Raw genomic sequence first — 15,730 nt, forward strand, 5'->3', positions numbered from 1 at the left:
AAATTTTTATTTGTTTATTTACTTATTTATCTATTGGCTTTTCAAGACAGGGTTCCTCTGTGTAACAGGCATGGCTGCCCTCAAATTTGCTTTTCAGACCAGGTTAGTCCTAGAACTCACAGAAATCCACCTGCCTCTGCCTCCCAAGTGCTGGGATTGAAGGTGTGTACTACCACACCCAGGCTATCATATTCTGTACTTGTTTGGTTGTAGGTTTGTATTTAAGCAGGGTCACTGGTTTCACACTGACGGAATTAACCAGGAATTTGTCCCCACAAGGAAAAGAGGGATGAAGAGAGAGAGTTGTAGAACATGATCCTCTGAGCAAAACAGCCGCCATCTTCATCAGATCAGCTGTGCCTGCTTGCAAGAGGCCATCACAATCAGGATCATGGACCATTGACATCCCTCATAGGATATCATCCTCATGGGGTGGGGGAAGGTCTCCCCTGAGATTCCAACTACTCTTCTCAGCTGTCTATATGCAATTCTGTCCTGGTTCTAGAGTATATGGTTGGGGGCAGTAACAAAAGGAGGTTCCATCTACTTAGCTATGGGGAAGCCATCATCTACCGAAGACTTTTCACTGTGGGTTTGGAGTCATCACGTTTCTGTCAGTTATCTGCTCACTCATGCTCTGTAAACAAATCAAGAAACTCGCTGGTTCCCCATGGTGAAGTCTGGTGGAATCCAATTTCAGCTTGTCACTGGGACCTCATAAGGAGGGGGTGGATGTTGTTTATTTTTCCTCAGGGAAGGAATTCTCACAACACTGTGGATAACATGATAGCTGAGGTTTACAGCATTTTATTTTAAAGATTTAAAAAGTCAGTGAGCAGTGGTGGTGTACACCTTTAATTCCAGTACTTGGGAAGCAGAGGCAGGCCAGTCTCTCTAAGTTTGAAGTCACCCTGGTCTACAGAATGAGTTTCAGGACTGCCAGGGCTACGTAGAGAAACTCTTTCTTGAAAATTAAATAAAAAATAAATAGACAAATAAATATATAAATAAAAAGTCACTTGTAAACAGAGAGTGTGCTTTCATTTCCTGGTAGCCCAGACCCGAATAAGCACACAGAAACCATATCAATTACAACACTGTTTGGCCAATGACTCAGGTATATTTCCAGCTAGCTCTTACATCTTAACTTATCCCATTTCTATTAATCTATGTATCTCCATGAGGCTGTGACTTACCGACAATGTTCTAGCATCTTTCTCTTTCGGAGGCTACATGGCAACTGCCTGGCTCCTCCTCCTTTTTCCTGCATTCAGTTTAGTTTTTACACCTAACTCTATTCTGCCCTGCCATAGGCCAAAGCGGCTTCTTTATTAACCAATGGTCATAAAACATATTCACAACATACAGAGGGGAACCCCACATCAGTCACGATTTAGTAGGAAATACTAAGAGAACTCAGCTTAGGTCCTACTCAAATATACAACTGTTGTAATGTGAGAGACTAGTAGAGACTCGAGTGTGTCTGCCAGTGGGGCTCCAAGTGGGCTTACTGAAACTTTCCAACACCTGTGATTCCTAAAGACAGACTACGGAAGAAATAAGGCCAGTGTGCTTTTCTAAGACGTGATGCTTTTGAGAGAAATTTGAAAGAAGAACACTATATCTTCACATAGCTAAGCAAAATACGTGGAAGATGCTTCATGAGTCCTCTTTCATTTCCACCCAGTGACCTGTCTTTTCTCCACTGCTAAGCTGTAGGCCTCAAGCAGGAGGGCTCAGGAGTGCTGACTCCATGTACTTGTTCGTTCCTGTGGACCTTTTAGAGACTGACTTACATGAGTCTTGCTGTGAGTTCTGGTGGCCATAGTTTCAAGTGGGCAGGTTTCCAAGCATTGTAAGCCCCAAGTTCCTCCTGTCTCACATTCTTAGCTCCTGGTTTCATTGGAGGCTGATTCATTAGAGCACTTGAACTTTTTTTTTTTTTTTGGAAAAAATAATAAACTAGGCTTTTTTTTTTAATTTAGAAACATTACTGAGATATACTTTGTATACCATAAAATTCACCCATTTGAAGTATAGAGTTTGACAAATTTCAGTGAGTCTGTATATTTGTGGTTAGTGTCTCACATACACTCAGGAGACATTTTATAACATTTGGCATATTTTGGGTTATCAAGTCTTGAGTAGGAGGGCTCCTGACATTGATTGATTGATGTCCAGGGATGTTGCTGAACACTCTTTAATATCCAGCACACCTTCATACAACAAAGAGCCATGGCCCTCAGTGCCAACACTGCCCAGGTTAGGATGTACCTTTGAACTCAGTGGCCTCATACTTTAAAAAGCACTTGAAAAATGCAAGGAGCCATGCATACTATTTTGGTGGTTACTATGACTAAATACCTAATGACTATCTGTATCTTGGCTTACTAGTTAAGTGCTATTAAATTAAGAGCTGTTATTCATTGTTTTCCAAATGTTTGCGATATTATCTCTTCACTTTCTTTTGCCCATTGTTACTGATTGCTAAGGATGTAAACATCCTACTGTGTATCCCAGTCCCATGCAATGAATTGTCCAGCCCCATGTGCTGAGAGCATCCAGGCTTGGAGACACTGCAGTGCAATAAGCCAACCTGTGTCTTTTCCATGTCTCTGACTGGTTCTCTGATCACCCAATGATGATGAGTGTTATTTAAACCTTTAGTTTTTCTCTCTGTGCTTCTGAGAATCTATTCTATTTCTTACTGACTGCAGGTCTAAATGCCTGGTGATGACAAAGGTGTGGCTGAAGAGACAAGGCTTTAGTTTCCCAAGGTCTTCTACTTTGCAGAGGGTCCTTTTCTCTGTGTGAATCGCTGTGTATTCTCTCACTCCAAATAAATGTCTTTCTTTTCCAGCATGGGAAAAGATAAGCCAATTAGGTTGCATCAGGACTGCAAGAAAGATGTTTTGAGGGCAACTGAGAAATTGGTTAGATCCTATGTGTTGTTGACTGAAGTTTATAAAAGAATAAACTCTCTGGAAATACATCCCTTTGAGAAGAAAGAGTCTCTATGACACTCTGCTGCTCATATAGGGCCACCTACACAGCTGTTTCCCTGGGCTTAGCTCCCCAAGTATCCAGGCCATGGTCCAAGAATATCCAGCTACTGTTTGAGTCAGGGACAGAACTTCATGTTATCTACAGGATTCTCGTTTTGTAGTCATGCAGAATGTAAGAGATAGTTGTGAGGTTTCCACATATATTTCAAAGGAAGGACTGTGAAGTCAATCAATGGCATGATCAGAATCTCTGTGGAGCTATCTAAGCTCGTAGGAGGTCATATCATGCCAACATATGCCCCAGATGCTGAAGGCTGGAGCTACAGGACCAACTGTAGCTCGATTTCAATCTAGCTCTTTTCTGATTGATTCTTCCTTGTTAGTCTTCTATTCTTACCTTTGGAAATGAGAATATTTACTCTGTGCCATTGTGTCTGAGGAGTATGAAACTTGGGTTTGAAGTACAGCTATGTGTTTTCCTTGAGTCTTAGAGGAGACCTTGAACTTGGACTTTTGATCACCATTGAAATTGTCAAGAGTACAGGGACTATTGGATATGAAACAAATGCATTATGATATAGACATAAGCCCCGGGGCACAACATGACGGTCTGAACATAAAATATCCCCTAAAGGCTCATGTATTAGTTTCTAATGGCTTTTGGGAAATAATTGGAACCTAGTGAGCTCTGACCTACTCAATGGCTTCAAAATATGATGGCTTGTGGGAAGATGGTGAAAACTAAGAGGTAGGATCCAGTCAGAGGCCTGTCTTTGGGGGTACATTATCTTGGCCTGGTTCCTTTCTATATGCCCTTTCTTTGAGTCTAACTCACCAGGAAATGATTCTGAACATACTCCTGCCACCATGACACAATGTCTCCCCAGAAATAATGGAGTCAGCCATGATAGGCTGAAATCATAAAAAACAAACAAAACCTTCTCCCATTCAAATGTGTTTGACAGACATTTTGTCACCAAGTTGAAAATCTTATGAACACATATGATTTGGGGTTTCTATGCTAAGTGGATGTCAGGTGAGCCTTGCCTTTGCAAGAATTAATATTTCCTACATCTCTTTGAAGTTGACTCAGGACCAAGGAAACTGTCAAAAAGGTCTTGTTTACCCCATGTGATGGTCTTACATTAAGGATTTCTGATGTATTTATTTATTTATCTATTTATTTATTTATATTTGTGTGTGTGACACTAAATAATTGAAAATAAACTCTTTAATAATGTCTGAAAAATACTCTTCAGAACAGATATGCCTGAGGTCTGTGAGAGAGGCAAACAAGAAAAATATGAGCCCAAGATATAGTCCATGGGGCCTTGATCTTACATCAGCTGGCTGTTTATTAGTAATTATGGACCTTCAAGGCCAACCTAGAGAAAGTATATTACAGTAATTTGGAACGGTTCATATCTGTAATGCAAATGGACATCAACCTAATTTTCTAAGAATGGTAGTAACTACCAAACTGCTTCTCATTATGGGGAAATAAAACTGATATTGCCTCAAAGACATTTCTGGAACGTTCTCCTCCACAACAGGAAAATATCTTGATTGTTGATAAGCTTTAAACCCTCAAACAATGTCTTAGACCATCCCACAATACTGTCAGTGGAAGGACAGAGGCCTAATACGAAACACGTCAGTGAGAGAGAGAGAGCAATATCGATATGAATGCAAAGAAATCCAAATACTTTGCACGCACAAAAACAAAATTCCTCTAGAAAACCGAAAGTATTTCTTCGTCTCCTGGAGAGGCAGTGGTCCGTGGCATTGCCTACCTTGTGGGGCTGAGGAAATAATTCTCCTGCCTCGTAATGTACCGTGAAGTCTGGCTCCTTTCCCATATTGTTCTGTGATCTTAACAGCATAGTTCAAAGGAAAACTGGGGCCAGTGGTTCAGGGTTACCTTGATGCAACCTTTAGTATTTCCAACTCACTTCAGTCTGCCATTTTTCCTTCCTTCCTTCCTTCCTTCCTTCCTTCCTTCCTTCCTTCCTTCCTTCCTTCCTCCCTCCCTCCCTCCCTCCCTCCTTCCCTCCCTCCCTTCCCTTCTCTTTTATAAAGTTGAGCCAATAATAATAAAATCTGTAAAAATGAAATGCATTGTAAGAAACATGTTCCTTCAGTACCCACAGTGGTGGTGAGACTTTTTTGAGTTGGACGTGGATTCCTGACCCTTGAAAGTACAGCTTCCGGGACACTTATGTGGCAGCTTTACTTGGGTTAACGTCCTGTTAGCAAACCCTTCACTTTCAATTACTTCTTCTCTTAATCTTTTTCTCTATTCAGCTCCTCTTCTGTTCGCCTGGGCTTCTTTCCACCTCTCTCTGTTTCCTCAGCCCCCACGCTGGCTTCTCTTACAAAGCTTTCATTGCTCAGAGCTGACACAAGTTCTGGCTTTAACAGAAGGTCATTTGCAACAAAAGAATTCTGGTTTATGTTTGTGTATGACACAGTTCTGTTTAGGGACACACAGGGTTTGCGAGAGTCACATGATGCCTCCCAGCTGTGCAGTGCTCGGTTTTGATACAATCAGCCTTGGCTGAAGGGCATCGCAAAATCAAAAGTGACTTCTAGGAATGGGATCCACCCTTGACAGACTGTGACCTTGTCTTTGAAATGTAAGAAGAAAGACTGGGGCGCTTTCTAAAGCCTCCACGTGGTGTTTCTATTTATTTTCAAAACCTACCCCAGGCTTCAGGTTTGTCAAAGGAAAACTGAGGACGATGCAGCCATGGCATAAAGATGATGGTCAAATATTCTCCATGTTCCACAGCCTAGATCTTTCCATGGGCACTTGACATTTTCACCCATGATTCACCCATTGTCAGAACCCAGCCATTAACCTGGTGACTTTCTGGGGCGGTCAGGTGATTTGACAGACTTTCCAGCCTTAGGTTTAGTAGGTTGAAAAGTGATTGACTTTTGACACTGGAGAGATAACTCAGTATGTAAGAGGGTCTGGTGCTCTAGCAGAAGGCCAGAGTTTGCTGCCCACAACCAATATCAGGAGGTCCTCAAACACCTTTAACTCTAGATTCAGGGGATCCGGCCTCTATGGGTACCTGCATTCATACACACAACACACACACACACACACACACACACACACACACACACACACACGCACACGGATTGACTTTTGAACTTTCAACTAGCAATGCGTAGAATCTTTTAGCCAGTAACACTAAAATGTTTGTTTTGGGAGCTTTAATTAGAAAAATATATTATTAAAGGATCATTTGCTATCATTTCCTGTCCTCCAAAGGACCTGCCACATCAAGACTGAAAAAATGTTGCATGTCCTTGAATTAAGTTTGGGAGAATTCCATTTTGAAGAACTAAGCCCATATCATGTATTTTGTCTCTTCGGCAACGTAAACTGCGGTCCCAAATCATTTCCCATATTCAATTACCAGAGCCAGGACTGGGTCCAGCTCTAATTGACTCCAGGAATATTTTATTTTTCCATTTAAAAAGATAATTGAATTCACCGCCACATGTTTACCAGGGGCCGCTCTCTGAGGTTGGCCCCGATGTTCCTCTGTCCTCACAACCAGGTGCGGGTTCCCAGGAACCTGGAGAGTGGCCCTCTGCTTCCATGGCCGCTGTTTCGGGTTTAATCTTCCTTCTGGAATGGCATCTATTCTTCTGTGGTTTTCCCCTCCAGTGTCTTTCTCTTTTCGGTAATCCTTGAAGTATTCACGCTTGAGTTGAAACAGTGAAGTCAGCTTTTAATGCTAGATCAAAAATATGAGAGAGGAGTTACCAATTTCATGGATCACAACGTAATGGTATCAATCTGGGCTGCTTAAGAGATACCAGAATCTCCGGACCCAACTGTAAACTCCATTGGCCTTGAAATCATTTTCCTCATATCTGATGACTGAGGGCCATTCTTAGGGCACTGCTTGGAGTTCCCAGGTCAACCACTGCTATCGCTGACTTTTATTCTTAAGGAAATAGAATTGGGGACTTTTAAAGAGAGTGCACATCTGAACACCAGGTAATTCATAATTTTGTGTTCTAGGAGAAGAAAAAAAATGTCCTCACCTATCTTACAAAAGTTCAAGGAGCTCACCTTTCTGTGGAAATAGATTAGCCTCCGACATTAAGCTTTGATGTTTTACAATCCCCCACTCTATCCGCCAGCTATGTTTTGTGCTATTCAACTGCCTCGAAGTGGAAAGGCTTAACTAACACATGCTCAGCTTCTCTCGAGTCTAGGCTCCAGTGTTGTGCTTGTGTAGATCCAGACTGCTCACGAGTCTGTATGCTGTTGGCTGTTTGGTTGTGGGGTCAGCTGGTCCCAGGTAGACTCAGCTAAAGTTAAACACTTGGGTCCCCTGTATATGTCACTCATATTCTTCCAGTGTGCTGGCCCGAGTATACTATTGAAGTGCTGGCACAAGTTCAAGAACAAGGGCCCAAAGGACAGAAAAAAAATATGCACACAACCTTGCAAGGTTTTCTTGTGGCATTTGCTCTTATCCCATAGAAGCAAGCACAATTCAAGGGTTCTGCTTGGGTCACATTGCCACTGTCCTATTGTCCAAGTCACTCCTCTTGGAGTCAAAATAAAAGAAGTGGTACCACTTGATAGGAAAAATATCGACAGTTTTGCAATCCAATTATAGTAGAATAAGATAGAAAAGTTAATTATTACTGATTTACTGATTTATTTGGTGATTTGTTTGGGTTGCCTGTTTGCCAAACATAACTTCTCTTGCTCGCAGGAACAGAATGACCTGGAGAAATAGCTGAAACCATGCAGCCAGCTGACTACCACATTCATGCCTGTAAAATCCTGATTGCTAGCCTGTCCCTCTTTATGGTTGTGTACACAATCGAGGATAAAATGACAAGGCAAACTAGACCCAGACCCACACTGGCTCCAGTCCACCAGTGAGCACCTGTTGTCTCTTCACCCCCGTTGGTGTCAGAACGCTTATTCCAGAAATAGTCCCACAACGCAACGACAATGCCTAGCTTCTAGTTTATATGACAGTGAAGAGAGAAAAAAAGTGAAGTGACATTGGGAAGAACTAATTAGAGAACTCTGAAATATGAAACATCCTTAAGATAACCCTTCCAGTTCCCCCGAAGCTGAAGGTCAAGGAAAAATGAAAGAAAGACGTGATATGACAGAGTTCAGAGCTTTATCCTCGCCGAACATTATTCAGAAATAACAGCAGCCATCAGCCCCTCTTTGGAAAGCTGGATTAAATGAATATGGATTAGATGCACGTAGATTTTTGTGAATATGATACTAACATTAAGGTCTCATGGGAGACTATTCTTATTCTCAAGGGGTGCAAAGATGCAACCAGAAGAGGCATGTCGTAACGTCTAGGTGCTTTCAAATGGATCACCAAGTCCGTGTGCCTGTACATGATGAAAGAGATGATGAAAACAGTGTTATGGGCTGAATTTTGTCTTCCAAAATTCATGGTGAAATACTAGTCTCCAGCACCTCAGGATGTGACTGTGTTTGGAACAGGACCTAAGTGTGTGATGAAATTATAAGAGGCAATTAAAGTGGGCCTTCACCCACTCTGACTACTGCATGACTAATGACAAGTTTAAAAACTGGGAGGGTGTTATAGACATCTCTACAAAATGAGTATGTTGAAATCTATTCCCCAGTGGGATATTAGAAGCCGGGAGGTGATTAGGCCGTGAGGGTAGAGTCCTCAGGGATGAAATTGGTGCTTCCTAAGGAGTGATGAGATCAGCTCTTCCACCTTTTACCTTGGAAGGACACAGGAAGAGGGCAATGAACCAGGAAGTGTGCCCTCATTAAACGCAGCAGCTGGTGTCTTTGGCTTCCCAGCTTGAATGCTGTTCAAATACCACCCAGACTTTGTTTTAGGAGCCTAAATAGACTAGGAGGGAGGGCAAGTCCTTCTCGAACACTTTCTCCAGTCAAGCGACTCCAAAACATCAACAACAGAAACAATATTTTTAATCAGTTATGACTGAGTTCAGGAGCACGGAGGTTGACTGAGAGTGGGTGACAGACTAACTGGACTCCTGACAGTTTAAGTGAAGAAGTCGTTTCTTGTCAAACAAGTCGTTCAGATCCCAGGCTGTTACACAGAGGTACTTAGAGATGTGGTTGACTTGGAAAGCTATTTGTGCAGCAGAAGGAAAGGACAGAATGGCAATTGCCTTGAGTTCCAGCTTTAAGCCATTCCAAAAATAGCAGCTGTGGCCACTGGCCAACTTCAGAACATAATGTCGTGAGTCCGGGACATCAATGCTGTATTATCCAAATAGTGCATTAACTCTGTCCATGTGCCAACGGCTCAAATATTTCTTGATAAAGTTTTGTTGTTTCTTTGGTAAACACTTTGGAGGCTCTGATCATTGAATGGGATCCAAGCACGAAAGTACCTTGCTTTGCACGCCTTGCCTCTGTTTTCCTTCCATATGACTTTCCTAGCAATTATTCAGAAGCTCACGTGACTTAATCATTTCTCTTTTCTCTAGTATAAATGGTGTATAAGAAGAATTCACCAGGGTGGTCCCGGTACCTAGACTGACCCACTCAGCTACCACCCAGGCACATGTCCAGGGCTTTGAGTAGGCGCACCCCAAAATATAACCCATCTATGACCTGCTGGAGCTTGTGAAGGGTCTGGTCCGGTGGAACCACAGCTGTAGGATCTCCATGACTCAGGGCAGCAGCAGGATGTCTGAGGGAGTTTCGGTGAGGGTGCAGTGTTGGTGGTGTACCAGAAATCAGGGGTCTTGAACCAGACCAACAACATATTACACAATAAACATTTGCAAATAAAGACAAAAGGGTCGACTGCATGACAAAAGGCTGCTCCCAATGCCACTGAAACAAACAAAGAGGTGATGCGGAGGCGGGAAAGATGGAGGAGCAAAACATTTGTTTGTTTTGTTTTGTATTTGTATTTTTATTTTATTTTTATTTCTTTTAAAACTTTCCTTGGTGGGTGATGATGCAGGGATGAAGAGTGGATATGGAGGGACTGGGAAAGGAATGGATTGGGGTACATGATGTGAGGTTCCTGAAAAAAATCAATAAAAAAAATTATGTTAAGAAAAAATTCAGTATATGTTCGACATGCAATATATTGTGTGAAAACTTAAAAATAATAAATAAAACTTAAAATAATAAACTATTTAAAATCACATATTCAAATACTATCTCCATGCCATATGTTCTGAGACAGTCTCAGGTGTCCCAGGCTCACCTCCAACTCACTACATAGCCAAGGATTGCCCTGAACTTCTTATCCTCTGTCCCTTCGCCCCAAGTGTTGGAATTGCAGATATGTAATGCTGTGTCCATTTTATGTAGTGCTGGGGATGGAATCCAGGACTCCAGGCAGGGAACTAAAGCGTTCTACCAACTGAATCACATCCCCAGGCTTACAAGCACTATTGTTTTCAACAGAGCTGGTGTTTTTTAAAAATCCTATCAAGACCCCCAGGAGAGTGTCAGCCCCAGCAACACGACAATCCATTGTGAAGACAAGAGAATAGGAACAGTGATTCTGGGATATTTGCTTTAGGTGGAAAGGACCTTTGCATCAGCCTTCTTTGTTAAAAGCTCTACAGGTAAGACGATTTAGTTGGACAAGAATAAATTACCTTACCATAAGTGAATTCCTAACCACAAGAAGTACAAACCCTTTTTGAAGATCTTCAGGGAGCCTTTAAAAGGTTTTTAAAAATCATCTCCAAAAATCTTTTTCATTGATTTTAATATTCATAATGAAAAATACATTTACATATACTATTAAAAGGATCATTCCAAAAAAAAATTAAAGCATTTTTGCTGGTACGGGATGCTATTGTGCATGAAGGGATAGAGTGTGGTCAAGGAGGCTTTCAGGCTGTGACACATGGGATAATTTTTTCCATTAGTAGTATTTTGCCATAGAGCTCCACTGATACCTGGAGGGAACTAAGCAGTTAAGCAACTTGGGGGGGCTGGAGAGATGGCTCAGAAGTTAAGAGCACATACTAACCTTGCAGAGGACCCAAGCTCAGTTTCCAGCCTCCTTATTGGGTAATTTATCATAACCTGTAACTCCAGCTCCAGGGATCTCTGGTTCCCTCTTCTGGCCTCTGTGGGCACCTGCATTCACATGTACATATATCTATGGACAGATACACACACATAATTTCAAGGAAGTTGAACTTGTTTTTAAAAAAATAAATGAGCAATTTCATTTCTGGCATGAGGGAAGTACAGGAGGATCCTTATAATGGCTCCTTTCCCTAAAACAAAGTGCCCCAACCTAAGATTTATCTCAAATAAACTCAAGAGCTAGAATGGTGATATCCCTATTGACTAAAGTTGGTACAATTTGAGCAATGGAACGTGACTCCAGCAGAGTAAATAAGAATCCCAGTTAAACCAGGTGGTGGCAGCACACGCCTTTAATCCCAGCACTCAGGAGGCAGAGGCAGGTAGATTTCTGTGAGTTCGAGGCCACCCTTGTCTACAGAGTGAATTCCAAGGCAGCCAGGGCTACAGAGAGAAACTCTGCCTCCTAAAATCCCCCACCCCCTAAAAAGGACCCCTGTTAAGTACACATAAAATTAAACGGAAAGGGAATGAAAAGCAAGAAACAGAGTCTACACTGGCAGCGCTGGACTTGACAACTACAACTCATTCTAAAAGGAGAGTCAGCAAATTCTGACCTTAGGAAATGGATGGAAACTTGTATCCAGTTTGTATAAGAAAGCTCTACTTTACAGATGAATGCTACCTAATAACAAAGTTGATTTTAAAAGTTCACCAAACCTCAGTGAAACGATTGATGTAACAAACACTACTAAAGGTAAAACAAATCAACCACCTAGATGAAACTTAGCAGTGCTCCGGTCATTCTGGAAGGCCAGAAGACAACCACAGGAACTTCATCCCCTTCCTTTGAGACAAGATTCTTCTACCTGACACCAAGGAAGATATGGGAAGCTGTGGCATTCAAGACACTGGACTTCAGGCAAAAATCAGCAGTGATTCCTAAAAGACGAAAAAACAAATGTCCCCGGTGATTACTTGGAGTAGACTCTCAGATTCAGTGCAGAGAGGGGGATTCGAGGCCCAGTCCAGAGGTCTCTCTGAGTTGAGAAGATGAAGGGTGATGTCCAAAGAAGCAAGGAAGGGGTTGGGAATACGAGTGTTGAACATGGCTTACTCGGCATGTAAAAGGTCCACGCTTAGAGCATGCATTCCTGGAGTCTTTCCTGCAACCCTCTGATTTTCCTTAGAATCTGTCGGAACATCTGCTTTTCATCTTTAATTTATTAATTTAGGCCTTTTCTCTTTTAGTAAATTTGTCTATGGTTTTATCTTTTCAAAGAACCAATTGTACATGCGTGCTTGTGTGCATGTATGTGCGTGTGTGTATGTGTAAACATGTGTGTGTGTTCATGTGTCCACACCTTGATAATAAATGTCTTCTTCTATTTTGTTCCGCCATATTTTTATTAATTTATTTTTTAATTTTATTTTACATTCTAATCACAGTTCTACCTCCTATCCCCCTTCTTCCAAGCTTACCCCTCATCCTCTCCTTCCAACAGGTAAGGGCTCCTATGGGAAGTCAACAAAGTCTGGCAAATGAAGTTGGGGCAGGACCAAGCCCCTCCCACTGCATTAAGGCAGAGCACGGCATCCCACCATAGGGAATGGGCTCAATAAGCGAGCTCATGCACCAGGGAGAGACCCCGGTCCTACTGCCAGGTGCCTCACAGATAGTCCAGACTTCACCACTGTCTCCCACATATGGAGGGCCTGGCTCAGTTCCATGGAGGCTCCACAGCTTTTGGTTTCCACAGGCTTGGTTCAGCTGTCTCTGAGATGTCTCCCTCCTGACCTTGACCTCCCCTGCTCACTTATTCCCTCCCGCCTCTTTTTGATTGTTCCAGCACAGTTTTTTGAGATAAGATCTCTTACTGAAGCTGGAGCTCACTAGTTCATCTAGACTATCTGGCCGGTGATCCACCCCCTCCCCTGTCCTGTGTTGGAGTGACAGGCACATGCCACCCGGTCTTCATGCTTACATGGCAAGTTCTTTACCCATTGAATCACCCCCCTGCAAAAAACAGATTTTTATTTGACTGAGTGTATATATTACCAACTTCATCAAGTTCTGCCTTGGTTGCTAGTGTTTCTTCCACCATCTGCTTTGGGGTTTGGTTTACTCTTTTGTTCTTACGATCTTGGATGCCTGCTGTGACTTTACTTAGTCCAGATTGCTCTCATCGCTAGGAGAACTTCCTTCTCAGACTTGCTTTACTGTATCCGGGGCTGTGGAAGGTTGCAATTTCCTTTACATTTGATTATAAGAATTTCTTAATTTCTTGCATAAAGATAACATCTGCCTCCTAATTTCTTCAGAAATACACTGAGTATTGTTCACTTTTCAAATACCTTTTCTCCTTTCTCTTACTGTACATTTCTAGCTTCTCACTATAATCTGATCAATACAAGAAGTTGTAGTTGTTTTGCGTTTGTGAAGACTTGTTTCGTGGCCTACATTGGGTTCTACTTTAGAGAAGGTTCCATGGGACTAGGGGAAAAAGGTCTCTTCCATATTTCTTGCATGAAATGTTCAGTAGCTAGCTGTGAAGTCCACTGAATCTATGGTGAGGCTTAGCTCTGAGCATCCACTGTTGATTTTGACTTTGGATGACCTATCTAATACTAGCAGTGGGCTGTTCTTTCACTATTAGTGAAAGGCTACTAGCAGTCACTCGCTATTATTGCATATGATTCTATCTGCCCTTCATAGCTACTAGTGTTTGTTTTAAGAGATTAAAAGCCCAATATTTAGTGTATGTATATTTACAATTGTTACATCCTCTCAATAAATTGTTCCCTTTATTCATTAATTTCCACTTATTATTCTGTATATGTAAGATGCGGGTGTCTAAAAGATAACATTTTGGAGTTAGTTCCTTCCTTTCACTGTGGAATTTGGGGATGAAACTCAAGACAGTCAGGCTTGTGCAAAGCATCCTTGTACCTGCTAAGCCTTCTTGCTAAGCCGTTGTTCCTGCTGTTAGCGGCCTTCTTTATCTCATCTGACTAATTTGGGTTTGAAGTCTGTCTTAGTGTCCTATTGCTTTGAAGAGACACTGTGACTATGCCAACTCTTATAAAAGAAATCATTTAGTTGGAGCCTGGCTTATAGTTCAGAGGTTTAGTCTATTGTCATCATAGCAGAAAGCATGGCAGAATGCAGGCAGACAGGGTGCTGGAGGAGCTGAGAGTTCTACATCTAGATCTGCAGGCAGCAAAGAGAGAGACACTGGACCTGACTTGAGCATTTGAAACCTCAAAGCCCACCATTGCTCATTCTATTACTCCTCCCTCTCTTTGACTGGACTCTAGGAGCTCAGCCCAGTGATTAGCTGTGGATCTCTGCATCTGCTTCTATCAATTGCTGGGTGAAGGGTCTATGATGGCAATTAAGGTAGTCATCAGTCTGGTTACAGAGGAAAGCCAGTTCAGGTGCCCTCTCCACCATTTCTTAGGGTCTTAGCTGGGATAGTCTTTGCCAATTCCTGGAAATTTCCCTAGTGCCAGGTTTCTTGCTAGCCCATGATGGCTCCCTCAATCAAACTATCACTTTCCTTGCTCTCTTTCCCTCATATCAACCATCCCATTCCCTTATGTTCTCCTCCCTCATCTCCTCCCTTTCTGCCCTCCCCTCTACTCTCCCCAGTTTTCTCAGAAGATCTTGTCTATTTTCCCTTCCCAGGGCCGAGTTCTACTCTGGCAGGTGATAACGGTTGGAAGTAAAGAACTTTCTTTGGGTGACTTGCCCATACTTACTTATTTTGGCTGGCCCTGACACCTGTACTCCACAAAATTGTAAAATCTAAAAGAAATGGACAATTTTCTGGATAGATACCACATCAAATCAAGACTAGATAAACAATTTAAATAGATATATAACCTGCAAAAAAATATAAGCCATGCCACACAAGGACTCAGCTAAGAAAAAGAACTATAGACCAGTCTTCCTTATGAACACTGATGCAAATATACTCAATAAAATACTGGCAAACCGAATCCAAAAACACACCAAAAAAAAATCACCTACTTTGATCAAGTTGGCTTCATCCCAGATATGCAGGGATGGTTCAACATATAAAAATCTGTCAATGTAATCTACCATATAAATAAACTGAAAGAAAAAACCATATAAAAAAAACCATTAGATGCTGGAAAAGCCTTTGACAAAATTCAACAGCCCTTCATGATAAAGGTCTTGGAGAGATAAGGGATAGAAGGACATATCTAAACTTAATAAAAGCAATATACAGCAAGAAAACAGCCAACATTAAACTAAATGCAAAGAAACTCAAAGCAATTCCACTAAAATCAGGAACAAGATAAGGCTGTCCACTCTCTCTCTATCTCTTCAGTATAGTACTTGAAGTCCTAGCTAGAGCAATAAGATAACAGAAGGAGATCAAGGGGATACAAATTGGAAAGGAAGAAGTCACACTTTCACTATTTGCTGATGATATAATAGTATACGCAGGTGATCCCAAAAATTCTATCAGGGAACTTTTACCTTCAGTAATGTGGCATGATAAACACCTTCAGTAATGTGGCAGGATACAAGTTCAATTCAAAAAAATCGGTAGCCCTCCTATATACAAATGATAAAAGGACTGAGAAAGAAATCAGAGAAATATCACCCTTT

Source organism: Chionomys nivalis, chromosome 2 (genome assembly GCF_950005125.1).
Source record: "Chionomys nivalis chromosome 2, mChiNiv1.1, whole genome shotgun sequence".
In the NCBI taxonomy this organism is placed as follows: domain Eukaryota; kingdom Metazoa; phylum Chordata; class Mammalia; order Rodentia; family Cricetidae; genus Chionomys; species Chionomys nivalis.